General features: G+C 38.5%; 1 pseudogene; it reads left to right on the top strand.

Annotated features, from left to right (window-relative positions):
* The first annotated feature begins 11,309 nt into the window (after positions 1 to 11,309).
* LOC101085221 lies at positions 11,310 to 11,798 on the top strand (annotated as a pseudogene).
* The last annotated feature ends 4,832 nt before the right edge of the window (positions 11,799 to 16,630 follow it).

The raw sequence follows: 16,630 nt of genomic DNA, 5'->3' as shown, positions 1-16,630 counted from the left end.
TGAGAAGCCTGGCTAGAGGTTTGTCAATTTTGTTTATTTTTTCAAAAAACCAACTCTTGGTTTCGTTGATCTGCTCTACAGTTTTTTTAGATTCTATATTGTTTATTTCTGCTCTGATCTTTATTATTTGTCTTCTTCTGCTGGGTTTAGGCTGCCTTTGCTGTTCTGCTTCTAGTTCCTTTAGGTGTGCTGTTAGATTTTGTATTTGGAATTTTTCTTGTTTCTTGAGATAGGCCTGGATTGCAATGTATTTTCCTCTCAGGACTGCCTTCGCTGCATCCCAAAGCGTTTGGATTGTTGTATTTTCATTTTCGTTTGTTTCCATATATTTTTTAATTTCTTCTCTAATTGCCTGGTTGACCCACTCATTCGTTAGTAGGGTGTTCTTTAACCTCCATGCTTTTGGAGGTTTTCCAGACTTTTTTCTGTGGTTGATTTCAAGCTTCATAGCATTGTGGTCTGAAAGTATGCATGGTATAATTTCAATTCTTGTAAACTTATGAAGGGCTGTTTTGTGACCCAGTATATGATCTATCTTGGAGAATGTTCCATGTGCACTCGAGAAGAAAGTATATTCTGTTGCTTTGAGATGCAGAGTTCTAAATATATCTGTCAAGTCCATCTGATCCAATGTCTCATTCAGGGCCCTTGTTTCTTTATTGACAGTGTGTCTAGATGATCTATCCATTTCTGTAAGTGGGGTGTTAAAGTCCCCTGCAATTACCACATTCTTATCAATAAGGTTCCTTATGTTTATGAGTAATTGTTTTATATATTTGGGGGCTCCGGTATTCGGCGCATAGACATTTATAATTTTTAGCTCTTCCTGATGGATAGACCCTGTAACTATTATATAATGTCCTTCTTCATCTCTTGTTACAGCCTTTACTTTAAAGTCTAGTTTGTCTGATATAAGTATGGCTACTCCAGCTTTCTTTTGGCTTCCAGTCGCATGATAAATAGTTCTCCATCCCCTCACTCTCAATCTAAAGGTGTCCTCAGGTCTAAAATGAATCTCTTGTAGACAGCAAATAGATGGGTCTTGTTTTTTTATCCATTCTGATACCCTATGTCTTTTGGTTGGCACATTTAATCCATTTACATTCAGTGTTATTATAGAAAGATACGGGTTTAGAGTCATTGTGATGTCTGTATGTTTTATGCTTGTAGTGATGTCTCTGGGACTTTGTCTCACAGGGTCCCCCTTAGGATCTCTTGTAGGGCTGGTTTAGTGGTGACAAATTCCTTCAGTTTCCGTTTGTTTGGGAAGACCTTTATCTCTCCTTCTATTCTAAATGACAGACTTGCTGGATAAAGGATTCTTGGCTGCATATTTTTTCTGTCTAGCACCCTGAAAATCTTGTGCCAATTCTTTCTGGCCTGCCAAGTTTCAAAAGAGAGATCAGTCACGAGTCTTATAGGTCTCCCTTTATATGTGAGGGCACGTTTACCCCTTGCTGCTTTCAGAATTTTCTCTTTATCCTTGTATTTTGCCAGTTTCACTATGATATGTCGTGCAGAAGATTCAAGTTACGTCTGAAGGGAGTTCTCTGTGCCTCTTGGATTTCAATGCCTTTTTCCTTCCCCAGTTCAGGGAAGTTCTCAGCTATGATTTCTTCAAGTACCCCTTCAGCACCTTTCCCTCTCTCTTCCACCTCTGGGATACCAATTATGCGTATATTATTTCTTTTTAGTGTATCACTTAGTTCTCTAATTTTCCCCTCATACTCCTGGATTTTTTTATCTCTCTTTTTCTCAGCTTCCTCTTTTTCCGTAACTTTATCTTCTAGTTCACCTATTCTCTCCTCTGCCTCTTCAATCTGAGCCGTGGTGGTTTCCATTTTGTTTTGCATTTCATTTAAAGCGTTTTTCAGCTCCTCGTGACTGTTCCTTAGTCCTTTGATCTCTGTAGCAAGAGATTCTCTGCTGTCCTCTGTACTGTTTTCAAGCCCAGCGATTAATTTTATGACTATTATTCTAAATTCACTTTCTGTTATATTATTTAAATCCTTTTTGATCAGTTCATTAGCTGTTGTTATTTCCTGGAGATTCTTCTGAGGGGAGTTCTTCTGCTTGGTCATTTTGGATAGTCCCTGGCGTGGTGAGGACCTGCAGGGCACTTCCCCTGTGCTGTGGTGTATAACTGGAGTTGGTGGGCGGGCCGCAGTCAGACCTGATGTCTGCCCCCAGCCCACCGCTGGGGCCACAGTCAGACTGGTGTGTGCCTTCTCTTCCCCTCTCCTAGGGGCGGGATTCACTGTGGGGTGGCGTGGCCTGTCTGGGCTACTTGCACACTGCCAGGCTTGTGATGCTGGGGATCTGGCGTATTAGCTGGGGTGGGTAGGCAAGGTGCACGGGGGCAGGAGGGGCAGGCTTAGCTCGCTTCTCCTTAGGTGATCCACTTCAGGAGGAGCCCTGTGGCAGCGGGAGAGAGTCAGATCTGCTGCCGGAGGTTTGGCTCCGCAGAAGCAGAGTTGGGTGTTTGTGCGGAGCGAGCAAGTTTCCTGGCAGGAACTGGTTCCCTTTGGGATTTTGGCTGGGGGATGGGTGGGGGAGATGGCGCTGGCGAGCGCCTTTGTTCCCTGCCAAACTGAGCTCTGTCGTCCGGGGGCTCAGCAGCTCTCCCTCCCTTTGTCCTCCAGCCTTCCCGCTTTCCGAACAGAGCTGCTAACTTATGTCCTCCCAGACGCTAAGTCACGCTTGCTGTCAGAACACAGTCTGCCAGGCCCCTCCGCCTTTGCCAGCCAGACTCGGGGGCTCTGCTCGGCCGGTGAGCTGCCCCTCCGCCCCGGTTCCCTCCCGCCAGTCCGTGGAGCGCGCACCGCCTCGCTGCCCTTCCTACCCTCTTCCGTGGGCCTCTCATCTGCGCTTGGCTCTGGCGACTCCGTTCTGCTAATCCTCTGGCGGTTTTCTGGGTTATTTAGGCAGGTGTAGGTGGAATCTAAGTGATCAGCAGGATGCGCGGTGAGCCCAGCGTCCTCCTACGCCGCCATCTTGACTAGCCTCCTAAACCACAATTTCTTTATCCATTCATCAGTTGATGGACATTTAGGCGCTTTCCATAATTTGGCTATTGTTGAAAGTGCTGCTATAAACATTGGGGTACAAGTGCCCCTATGCATCAGCACTCCTGTATCCCTTGGGTAAATTCCTATAAGTGCTATTGCTGGGTCATAGGGTAGGTCTGTTTTTAATTTTTTGAGGAACCTCCACACTGTCTTCCAGAGTGGCTGCACCAGTTTGCATTCCCACCAACAGTGCAAGAGGGTTCCCATTTCTCCACATCCTTGCCAGCATCTATAGTCTCCTGATTTGTTCATTTTGGCCACTCTGACTGGCGTGAGGTGATATCTGAGTGTGGTTTTGATTTTTATTTCCCTGATGAGGAGCGATGTTGAGCATCTTTTCATGTACCTGTTGGCCATCCAGATGTCTTCTTTAGAGAAGTGTCTATTCATGTTTTCTGCCCATTTCTTCACTGGATTATTTGGTTTTGGTGAGTTCTTTATAGATTTTGGATACTAGCCCTTTGTCTGATATGTCATTTGCGAATATCTTTTCCCATTCCGTTGGTTGCCTTTTAGTTTTGTTGGTTGTTTCCTTTCCTGTGCAGAAGCTTTTTATCTTCATGAGGTCCCAATAGTTCATTTTTGCTTTTAATTCCTTTGCCTTTGGGGATGTGTCAAGTAAGAAATTGCTGCGGCTGAGGTCAGAGAGCTTTTTCCTGTTTTCTCCTCTAGGGTTTTGATGGTTTCCTGTCTCACATTCAGGTCCTTTAACCATTTTGAGTTTGTTTTTGTGAATGGTGTAAGAAAGTGGTCTAGTTTCATTCTTCTGCATGTTGCTGTCCAGTTCTCCCAGCACCATTGGTTAGACTGTCTTTTTTCCATTGGATATTCTTTCCTGGTTTGTCAAAGATTAGTTGGCCATACTTTTGTGGGTCTAATTCCAGGGTTTCTATTCTATTCCATTTAAAATTTATTTATTTATTTATTTAAATTTAAGTCCAACCTAGTTAACATATAGTATAACAATAATTTCAGGAAGAAAATTTCAGGAATAGAATGGATTCATCATTTACATGTAACACCCAATGCTCATCCCAACAAGTGTGCTCCTTAATGCCTCTCACTCCTTTAGCTCTTCCCTCCACCCAACACCCCACCAGCAACCTTCAGTTTGTTCTCTGTATTGAAGAGTCTCTTATAGTTTGTTTCCCTCTCTCTTTTTACATATTTTTTGCTTCCTTTCCCAGATGTTCATCTGTTTTGTATCTTAAATTCCACATATGAGTGAAAATATGTGATATTTGTCTTTCTCTGACTTATATTTCTTAGCATAAACACTCTAGTTCCATCCATGTTGTTGCAAATGGCAAGATTTCATTCTTTTTGATCACCGAGTAATATTCCATTGTATGTATATACCATATCTTCTTCATCTATTCAACAGTTGATGGACATTTGGGCTCTTTCCATACTTTGGCTATTGTCGATAGTGCTGCTATAAACATTGGGGTGCATGTGCCCCTTCGAATCAGCACTCCTGTTTCCTTGGGGTAAATACCTAGTAGTGCAATTGCTGGGTTGTAGGGTAGTTCTATTTTTAATTTTTTGAGGACCCTCCATACAGTTTTCCAGAGTGGCTGCACCAGTTTGTATTCCCACCAGCAGTGCAAAAGGGTTCCTCTTTCTCCACCTCCTCGCCAACATCTGTTGTTGCCTGAGTTGTTAATTTTAGCCTTTCTGACAAGTATGAGGAGGTGTCTCTTTGTGGTTTTGATTTGTATTTCCCTGATGATGACTGATGTTGAACATTTTTTCATGTGTCTGTTCAGCCATCTGAACAGATGTCTTCTTTGGAGAAGTGTCTATTCATGTCCTTCACCCATTTCTTCACTGGGTTGTTTGTTTTTTGGGTGTTGAGTTTGATAAGTTCTTTATAGATTTTGGATACTAACCCTTTATCTGACATGTCATTGCAAGTATCTTCTCCCATTCCAGCCATTGCCTTTTAGTTTTGTTGATTGTTTCCTTTGCTTTGCAGAAGCTTTTTATTTTGATGAGGTCCCAATAGTTCATTTTTTGCTCTTATTTCCCTTGCCTCTGGAGACATGTCAAGTAAGAAATTGCTGTGGCTGAGGTCAAAGAGGTTTTTGCCTGTTTCCTCTTCTAGGATTTTGATAGCTTCCTGTTTTAATGTTTAGATCTTTCATCCATTTTGAGTTTATTTTTGTGTATGGTGTAAGAAAGTTGTTCAAGTTCATTCTTCTGTATGTCACTGTCCAGTTTTCCCAACACCATTTGCTGAATAGATTGTCTTTTTTTCATTGAATATTCTTTCTTGCTTTGTCAAAGATTAGTTGGCCATACATTTGTGGGTCCCTTTTTGGGTTCTCTATTCTGTACCATTGATCTATGTGTCTGTTTTTGTGCCAGTACCATACTGTCTTGATGATTACAGCTTTGTAATACAGCTTGAAGTCCAGAATTGTGATGCCTCCAGTTTTGATTTTCATTTATGGATTACTTTGGCTATTCAGGGTCTTTTGTGATTACATACAAATTTTAGGAGTGTTTGTTCTACCTCTGTGAAGAATGAGCTGGTGTTATTTTGATAGGGATTGCATTGAATATGTAGATTGCTTTGGGTAGTATTGACATTTTAGGAATATTTGTTCTTCCACTCCATGAGCATGGAATGTTTTTCCTGTTTTTGCATCTTCAGTTTTTTTCATGAGCTTTCTATAGTTTTCAGTGTATAGATTTTTTCACCTCTTTGGTTAGATTTATTCCTAGGGATTTTGTGGTTTCTGGTACAATTGTAAATGGGATCAATTCCTTGATTTCTCTTTCTGCTACTTCATTATTGATGTATAAAAATGCAACTGATTTCTGTACATTGATTTTATATCCTTCAACTTTATATCCTTCAATTCATGTATTAGTTGTAGCAGTTTTTTGGGAGTCTTTTGGGTTTTCCACATAGAGTATCATGTCATCTGAGAAGAGTGAAAGTTTGACTTCCTCCTTGCCAATTTGGATGCCTTTTATTTCTTTGTTTTGTCTCATTGCTGAGGCTAGGACCTCCAACACTATGTTGAATAACAGTGGTGAGAATGGACATCTTTGTTGTGTTCCTGACCTTAGGGTGAAAGCTCTCAGTTTTTCCTCATTGAGGATGATATTAGCAGGGGGTCTTTCATATATGGCCTTAAGATGATGAGGTATGATCCTTCCATCCCTACTTTCTTGAGGGCTTTTATCAAGAAAGGATGCTGTATTTTGTCAAATGCTTTTTCAGCATCTATTGAGAGGATCGTGTGGTTTTTATCCTTTATTTTATTAATGTGATGTATCATATTGATTGATTTGTGGGTATTGAACCAGCTGTGCATCCCAGAAATAAATCCCACTTGATCGTGGTGAATAATTCTTTTAACGTATAGTTGGATCTGGTTTGCTAGTATCTTGTTGAGAATTTTTGCATCCATGTTCATCAGGGAAATTGGTCTGTAGTTTTTCCTTTTTAGTGGCGTGTTTGTTTGGTTTTGGAATCAAATTATTGCTGGACTCGTAGAATGACTTTGAAAGTTTTCCTTCCATTTCTATTTTTTGGAATAGCTTCAAAAGAATAGGTGTTAACTTTGCTTTAAATGTTTGGTAGAATTCCTCTGGAAAGTCATCCGGCCCTGGACTCCTGTTTGTTGGGACATTTTTGATTACTGATTCAATTTCTTTACTGATTATAGGTCTGTTCAAATTTTCTATTTCTTTTTGTTTCAGTTTTGGTAGCTTATATGTTTCTAGGAATTTGTCCATTTCTTCCAGATTGGCCAAGTTGTTGGCATATAATTGCTCACAATATTCTTTTATTATTGTTTGTATTTCTGCAGTGTTGGTTGTGATTTCTCCTCTTTCATTCATGATTTTACTTATTTGGGTCTTTCCTTTTTCTTTTTGATCAATTTGGCTAGGAGTTTATCAATTTTGTTAATCCTTTCAAAGAACCAGCTCCTGGTTTCATTGATCTGTTCTGTTTTTTTTGTTTTTTTTTTTGTTTTTTTGATTTTGATATCATTGATTTTTGCTCTAATCTTTATTTCCCTTCTTCTGCTGTTTTTGGGCTTTATTTGCTGTTCCTTTTCCAGCTCTTTTAGGTGTAATGTTAGGTTCTGTATTTGAGACCTTTCTTCCTTCTTTAGGAAGGCCTGGATTGCTATATACTCCCTTTTTATGACTGCCTTTGCTGCATCCCAGAGGTTTTGGGTTGTTGTGTTTTCATTTTCATTGGCTTCCATGTTGGGGAGTTCTCTTTCTATATGTTTGGTAATATTTGTATAAATTAGGAAATACTTGTTCCTTGTAGGTTTGGCATCTACTTGTGCAATCATTGTTGCCCTTTTTTTGGAGGGAGGGTAGATCATAGGTTTTTAGTTATTGATTCAAGTGCTTTAGTAATCATAAGTCTGTTTAGGATTTCTACATTTTTTTATGAGAGTTTGATAATTTAAATGTTGTTTTTGAAAAATGTATGCCTTTTTTTAGGTTTCAAATTTATTGGCATCAAGTTGTTCAAGCATTCTCTTAAGACAGTTTACATTTCTAATGTATCTGTAATTTTATATCTTTTTTAAAGTCTAATATGATCAATGTACCTTGGTTCTTTTTCTTATTTGGTCTTGCTAGAGGATTGGCTTCATTTTGATCCTTGCAAAGACTCAGGCATTGGTCCTGTTGACCCTCTTTATTTTGTTCTTTGTTTCTATATGATGAATTTCTGCTCTTTTCATTTTCATTTCTTTTTTTTCTACTCCTTAACTTGGGTTTCTGTTTTCAATGTCTAATTTTTTGAGTTAGATGCTGAAGCCATAGCCTTTTGATTTCTCTTCTTATCTAGTATATGCATTTAAGGCAACAATTACCTCTTCGTACTGAGTATTGAGTTGCATACAACAATTTTGATAGGTAGTACCTTTATTGTCATTCAGTTTTGAATAGTGATACTGTCCTTTATGATTTATTTTCAGTTCTATAAATTATGTACAAGATATTTTAAAATTTCCTAACATTCATGGTTTTGAGGTTTATTTCTAAACTATTAGTTTCTAATATTATAGTACTTTGGTCACAAAATGTGGTCTGTATGGTACAGAATGTTTTGACTTTATTAAATCCTGCTTTGTGAGCAAGTATCCTGTCAATATTTGGTAAATTTTTCATATATTCTTGAAAACAAAATGTATTCTTTAAATTTTGGTGTAGGATATAAGTTGTAGTTCATTTGGTGAAGTTTGCTAATTGTTCTGGTACTAATTATGCTTCTTTTCTTACTGCTTTTTATATAGCATTTATAGTAAGATGTTAAAATCTTTCCCCAATGATTATGGTTTTGTTCATTTTTACTTGTGAGTTTTTTCTAAATATATTTTATCTATCTATCTAGTAATCTCTGTACCCAACATGGGGCTCAAACTCATTACCACAAGATCAAGAGTCATATATTCTTATGACTGAGGCAGCCAGGTGCCCCTCTATATATTTCAAAGCTATGGTATTCAGTATATATATAGGTATAAGATGATTATATATTTCTGAAAACATTATTCATTTTATCACTACATAGTAATATTTTTAGTTAAATATACATTTAGTCATATTTAGCCAAATATATTTAGTCAAATATATATTTCTCTCTTAAATATATCAGTGTGGAGCCTTCTTGGGATTCTTTCTCTCTCTCTCTCTCTCTGCTCCTCTTTCCTTTTCTCTCTCTCTCTCAAGGTAAATAAATAAACAAACATAAAAAAACCATACTCACATAAGGTGAGTGAATATTTTTGGCATTCTTTTATACATTCTTGATGCTTCCCTAGTTCCTTTTGCTTCTTTACTTTCATTTTTTCATTTCATTTCATTTCATTTGCTTCATTTACTTTCATTTTTCATTTAATTTTCTTCTTTCTGAAGAATATCCTTTAGTACCTTTTTCAAGGAGGGCCTGTGAATGGTAAATTCTTTCAGTCTCAGTCTTTGTTAATCTGAAACATCTTTATTTTGCTCTCATTATATTGTATTTAATTGAGTGATAATAGGATATAGTAAAATACAAATAGCTCAGTTCAATGAATTTTGATAAACTACCACCAAAACAGCACACAGGACATTTCCTTTACTCCCCAAATTCCCTATTCCTGTCAATCCCATCCCCCATCTCCATTCTAGAAACAACTGCTGTTTGGTTTTCTGTTGTCATTAGATTAGTTTTAACTCTTTTAGAGCTTCATAGGAATGGAATCATGCAGTATATACTTTTGTACTTGGCTTCGTTTATTCACAATATTTTTGCAATTCATACAAGTGTTGTGTATTTAGTACTTTTTAAAAATTTTTTGAGTAGTATTCCATCATATGAATAGACTACCATATGTTTTTCATTCTCCTACTGATGCACAGTGGGTTTTCCCATACACCAGCCTTATCTCTGGCCAGGTATCCATTGCTCTGAGATCTTTTTTTTTTTACATTTTTATTTATTTATTTTGAGAGACAGAGAGAGTGCAAGCGGGGGAAGGGCAGAGAGAGGAAGAATCCTTCTGCGCTGTCAGCAAGGAAGATCTATGCTGTCAGCACAGAGCCCTATGTGGGGCTTGAACTCACCAACTGTGAGATTATGACCTGAGCCAAAATCAAGAGTCAGATGCTTAACAGATTGAGCCACCCAGGTGCCCCTGCTCTGAGATCTTAAACAGTCACTCAAAAAGCCAAAACCCATTCTCTGACACCATCTAATAACACCAGCTCCTCACTTCCTGGATTTTGATTCCTCTTTCATCTTTCAAATTTCTTACACTGATGCTACCCTCAGTTCTTTCAGTTTTTTGACCAGTCCTTGAGAAGTATCTTAAAACCCAAGGCTTTTTCTGATGATACAGTTGTTTTCCAAATTTCTCAGCACAAGTTGGGAGTGGTTGGTGCATGGGATCACTGTTAAAAGGATCTTTCATACATAATAGTCAGTCATGACATTTTAAGAGCATGTACCATGTGCAACTTATTTAATTAAGTACTTAATTTAGATGATTTTATTTAATCCTTACTACAATTCTATGATTACTCCCACTTACAGATAAGCACACTGAGGCTTAGATAAGCTCAGCAAGATGACACATCTAGTAAATGGCAAGTCAGAATTTGAACTCAGATCATGTCTATATTTTGCATTTTTAAGAATTGTTTTGCATTGCTGGACAGTAAATTCTACTTTTAGCTTTGTCAGGAAAGCTTCATACATTTTGCCAGGGTGATTACCCATGATTCCTTTTCTTTCTGAGGCCAAGTCATCAGTTAGCCTGCAGATTTTTCTATTTCATGATTCATGGGCTGCTGTGTTTTCTGCAGGAAGTGTGGCTCACTCTCTAAGGAGAGCCTCATTTTTGGGTGATGATCCTGTGGTCAGAAATCCTTTTCCTTCCATTTCTCCTTAGGGATAACCAGCTTTCCGGTGAACTAGAAGGAAACCAGAAAGGAGAAATTCAGCGTCTGCTATTATAGACAGGTCCAAGTGATGCTCTCTTGTCTTCTGGAAGACCTTTTGGTTATTTAGTGATTATTTTTACAACTCAGTTGGGCATTTGGTTAGAGTCTCTTGGATTAATTTAGCAGTGGTAATTAACTGAGTCTTGGGCCTCCATGGAACAGTTGCAGTTGGTTATTTCTAAGTTACCATGATGATAGCTTTAAATCTCTCAGGGAATCTTACACAACTTCTTTCTTGTACCTGGACAGTACACAGCTGATTTCCCAGAGAATTTTGGTGCCCTATTTGTGTGAATAAAAATAATAAGTATAGATGAGGTAGATCAGCCAATTGGCTACTTGTAATTCAAACTCTCCCAGGTTGTCCCTTAACTTATGGTGTAAGAGAAAAAAAAAATCCAGAATACAGTGAATGGAAAAGAAATATATTGAAGTTTGGTCTATAGAGCAAATGTGAAATAGAAGGAAAATGTAGTTACTGGAATAATTCAGATCAAATCCATATTGGAGGGAGACTAAACAAAGAAAGGGAAAATGGTAAAGAGAGAACAGGGAAACAAAGCATATGAAAAACTGGAGCCGGGGCGCCTGGGTGGCTCAGTTGGTTGAGCATCCGACTTCAGCTCAGGTCATGATCTCATGGTCTGTGAGTTCAAGCCCCGCGTGGGGCTCTGTGCTGACAGCTTGGAGCCTGGAGCCTGCTTCAGATTCTGTGTGTCCCTCTCTCTGACCCTCCCCTGTTCATGCTCTGTCTCTCTCTGTCTCAAAAATAAATAAACATTAAAAAATAATTAAAAAACAAAAAAAAAAAACTGGAGCCACCTGGGAAGAGATGAATCTTTCTTCTTGTAAGCTTGAGTCAAGAACTGTCAGTCATCTTGGTAACACCAGGTTGGATGCCTAACGTTCCCATGAAAAAGACCAGGAGAAATTTCAGGAAAAAACTTAGCTGTATCCAGCAATTCAGATATGGCCAAGTGAAGTCAATGTTCCAGAAAATTCTTCCAAATAAAGTTGTCTGTGGAAGATATAACTGCAATGGTGCTGTGTAAACCCAAACTTTAACCCTTAAAATTTCTGAGCCTGGAAAAACTGAAGAAAATGCAGCAAGTGGCCCAAGATACAATTCACCAACAAGAAAGGGCAGAAAAGGAACAGCAGCAAATAACTCATTGAATGATAATTTAGCATTTATTTTTTAATTTTGTTTATTTACTTATTTTTAAATTTTGTCAATATTTATTTTTGAGAGAGAGAGAGAGAGAGAGAGAGAGAGAGAGAGTCATAGAGCATGAGCGGGGGATGGGCAGAGGGAGAGGGAGACACAGAATCCGAAGCAGGCTTCAGGCTCTGAGCTGTCAGCACAGAGCCTGATGCAGGGCTTGAACTCATGAACCATGAGATCATGACCTGAGCCAAAGTCGGAGGCTTAACTGACTAAGCCACCCAGGTGCCCTGATAATTTAGTGTTTATAGAATACCCTACCTCACTTACTATTAGCAATAGCTAGAAAATAATTTGCATGTGTATGCTAAAGATAGTAGGTGTTAATAAACTGATAGTGCTCATATAAATAATATAAAAATACTCAAGACTAATGAAAGTTGTATTGTGAATTTAGATGCTTTGGTTTGTATTGAACATAAGCAATTAAAAAACTTTGAACTATCCCCTCCCTCTCAAAAAAGCATATGAAAAACTGGTTTTTGCTCTTAAATGAGGAAGAATAGTAAAACACATTAAGGCCACATGGAAAGAATATAGATCAGGAAGACATCCTGGTTTGGAGAGTCAGGACTCCGAATTATTAATGAATTTAGAAGAATGATTCCAGAGTTTGATTTATGCCTGTAGAGAACAGCCCAGAGTTCAGACTAAACAGCCAGAGAGAATGAAAAGCCTCAAGGTAGACACTGGGTGTGTTTTCCTGTCCAAACTCCTGTTCATTCCAAGGCAAGCAGAGAAATGGAATCATGCTACAGTTTGGTCTTATTGTCTATATTGAGGATCAATCATTATGAAGTGTATGGTGGATACAGACATGTGTCCAGAAGTGGCCTACTTACTAGTTCCATAGTCTGTCAGATGATAGGTTCTCGCTAAACGGAGGAGCTATTTGTCCTCAGGAGCAGTGACCAAGGCGGGAGAGAGAAGGAGAATATCTCCTTGGGTTTGGAGAAGACCCAAAGTCCCCTGGTCACTGAGTGTGAAGCAGCAATATGGCAAGGTCTCTTGCTCCTGATTTCCTTTCAAGCCTTAGGGTCAGTGTCAAAGGTCCAGAGGCTGGTCAGAATGGAGTCACACGATTGGGCTTCACAACCTGTACCTTGCAGGTTTGGATGATCCATTTGTTGAGGCAATTGGGATCCTGAGTGAACAGGTTCACCTTTTAGGCCCTGTATGCTGTCCCATAAGAGGGGAAATCTTCTGGGGAAGTGTATGAGTCAGAAATTTTCAGAGAAGCAGAACCAATAGGACAAGCACAACAAACAGGAATTAAGGAATTTAAGGAATTGGCTCATGCAATTGTGGGAGCTGGAAAGTCTAAAATCTGTAGGGCAGCCGGACAGGCTGGAAATTCTGGTAGGAGTTGATGATGCAGGTTGAGCCTGAAGGTAGTGTGGGGGCAGAATTCCTTCCTCTTTGTGGGACCTCAGTCTTTTCTCTGGAGGCCTTCAGCTGATTGCATAAGGACAACTGACATTATAGAGGTCCATTTGCTTTACTCTAGGTCTACTGACTTAAATGTTAATCTAAATAATACCTTCATAGCAACATCTAGACTGATGTTTGAGCAAAAAATTGGGCACCATGGCCTAGTCAGTTTGGCATTTAAAATTAACCATCACAGGAAAAGAGGAAGGATGCTCTCTGTCACATTCCTCCTTTTCTTTCTCTTTTCAACCAAGAACCAAGTGGGATCTGAACCCTCAGAGGTGATGGTTGTGGATCAGGGCTGCCCTGGTGGGTGTTAGTGTTCAGGACTGGACACCGGCAGCTGCAGCAAAGAAGTACGACTAGATAGTAAAGCAGCACAATGGGGAGCCCCCTTCCCTATGGTATGGAATCCAGGATGAAAGGGAGAGGGTGTCCTCTACATACTCCCACCATAAAGAGGGGTTGAAACTAAAGCTGAGCAGAGTTAGTTTCAGAAATAAACTTGGTGGGATCCTCTGAGGTCAAGATCTGGGCTTTGATTTTCCCAGTGGTGAGCCTTGCCCGGCTTGTGGCAGGCTGGAGGATGTTCATAACGCTTCTTTAAAGTGCTGTAATTAAAAGTTTTGGAAATATCCATGGGCAATGTATTAATACCACTCCAACACCTTAGCCTCCTCACTCGGCTGATATACTGAAACAGGATTCTGAGCCACAACAATGGGATCAACTGATTTTGTTGTTAAGCAGCTTCTAAGAGCATTTTGAAGTCTCAGAAATGCCACCGAGGAAAAGCTCTTCAAATCCCCTTCTCTTCTTCCCAGCTCCCCCTCTCTGTTGGCCACAGAAATAGATTAACATTTGTTACACCTCCATTGTAAGCAGTCAGGCAGGCAATCGGCATTTTATCTTTGGTATTTGATTGAAGGTAGAAGGCATTTTTCATTTATATTTTTGCCTGAAGGGAAAGAGGAAGCAGATAAAAGGAAGAAAAGGCATTGCTATGATGTACTTCTCCTGTATACGAAAGTTGTAATCTAATGTCGTACTCCATTTCTTTTCAATTTGGTGAATATTCCTTCATTATCTGACAAAACACTCAGGCCTGGGATGAAGTTACCTGATATGTAGGGGAATATCACAGTGTTAATAAAGTTGTGTCAAACGTCCTCTAAAATGCTTATAATTTTGTTCTCATGCTTTATTTTTGCCTTCAGTAGAATAATTTGGATTTATGTGTTTGTTATTTTAGAATCCACTTTGAAAAATAACTTGGGTTATAAGCAGACAATTAGGAAGAATTGCAATTAATTTATTCCAGTTAAAAATGTAAATGAAAATTTTTATTATTCTAATACTAAGGGCAATCAATTACAAATGCATATGCTGAAGGATGATATTAAAATAAATAGAAGTTTGTACACAAATAACAACCTCTCCTAGAAAACTCATGTATACTAAGTACAAATGAATATTAGATATACTACAATGTTGTAATAATACCTTATATTTATTTAGCCTTACATTTTAGAAGTACACTCATGCACATTGCTCATTTAAGGTATTTTTCCCAGTTGAATGATCCTCTCAACCTCTGCATTTTCATAGATGGAGAAAACCTTCTTATGTACCCTGAGGATTAAATTTCAGATCATGGAAATGAGATGGAAGATGAAAATCAAAGAACTGACTACCAATTTTTTTATTAAAGTATTTTTCTTCTTCAGACAACTTAATGGAGGAAATCAGGAAAAAATATTTTCCTTGAAGAATTACTGTATTTCCATTTTTTGACATTAACCAGTGGCCACAGGAGGAGTTGAGAGGACATTAATCAGATTTGCCTGAGGCACAGATTTGGAGGAGGCAGTGGTGTAAAGGGAAACCTATAAGAACAAGTAGATTTCCAAGGAACTTTGCCAGTCAATGCCAAGTAAGGTTTCTAAGACAAAATGAAGAGAAACTAATAAAGATAAAGGAAGATTGTCACAGGTGCTGGGAATGACCAGAAACCTGGCGACCAAAATGATTGTGTATTCTGCCTCTCCCGTTCATCTTAGATTAATATAAGAAGAATTTGTAAGAATTATTCAAGGAAGGCACACACACACACAAACATAAAAATAATTTTTATTATTATAAAAGCAATCAGTATTTATTATGGAAAAATTAGAAAATATAGATTAACCAAAAGAAAGTAAAAAATTCCCAAACCAATGACTCAGAAATAATTTTATTTTTCTTTATATCTGTGTATCATGTATGGAATAAGTGAGAACAAATAAATTTTTTAAAGCTATTGGTAGAGTTTCTTTTAGAGAGATAATTCTCTTTGTTTAAGAGAATTCTTTGTTGGGGGCCACCTAGGTGGCTCAGTCGGTTGAGCGTCCGACTTTGGCTCAGGTCATGATCTTGCGTTCCTTGAGTTGGAGCCCCGCGTCAGGCTCTGTGCTGACAGCTCAGAGCCTGGAGCCTGCTTCGGATTCTGTGTCTCCCTCTTTTTCTGCCCCTCCTCCACTCATGCTCTGTCTCTCTCTGTCTCAAAAATAAATAAACAAAAAAAATTAAAAAAAAAAGAAAACTCTGTTGGATTTGCCAGGTTTGAAAGAGAACACCCTAGAACATCAATGTGCTCACAATATCCACTTTCTTCCTTCTGGATCCTGTGGCGGTTTGGAAGACCACAAGACTAATTCTAATGTGTGTGTGTGTGTGTGTATGTGTGTGTGTGTGTGTGTGTGTGTGTGTGTGTAAGATGTGTCCATGTGTTTTCTTTGTAGTGGTGTTGTTGGAGCCAATATGTGTGTCTCTTCCTAATTCTGTATTCAGTGACTTCATGTTGGTAGCTAGAAATTGGCCATGATGGGAATATTTTTTGATGATGTTTCATCATTGTAATGTTCATCATGATGGTCTTCAAAATGTGATGATGTTTAGCCATATCTTGTGCATGTCCTTATTTATTTCTTGAACTTAACTTCCTGGAAGTAAAAATTAGGATAAAATGGTATGAAAAAATGTAAAGGTTTGGGTATGTTTTATTAATCTGTTCACTGGAGAGGTCAGGTCATTTTATTTGCTTAACAGCAAAGACTTATTGTGGGTATATCTAGTTTGATGAAAAAGCAATATTAGTGTTTATGTTTTATGATTTGGCAAAAGTTTATTGAAAATTCCATGTGGATTCAGCATATAGAACAGAGAGATTTGATTATTAAAATATAGTTTGGGGGCTCATAGAGGTAGACTTCTGGGTAGAGTGTACCCACAGTTACCTTTTCAAAATTAATATCCTCTTATACCTATCTTGCCTTACACAATTTCCCCCTTTCATACAGTTACTTACATACTTAGGATCAGAATTTAGTGAGGATTAAGAGAGATGAAGGAAGGGAGAGTGGAAGAAGGAAAAGAAGTATATTACGTGTTTGTGTCC

Source organism: Felis catus, chromosome B4 (genome assembly GCF_018350175.1).
Source record: "Felis catus isolate Fca126 chromosome B4, F.catus_Fca126_mat1.0, whole genome shotgun sequence".
Lineage (NCBI taxonomy): Eukaryota > Metazoa > Chordata > Mammalia > Carnivora > Felidae > Felis > Felis catus.
The sequence above is the reverse complement of the archived record's forward strand: the minus strand, read 5'-3'. Positions and strand labels throughout refer to the sequence as shown.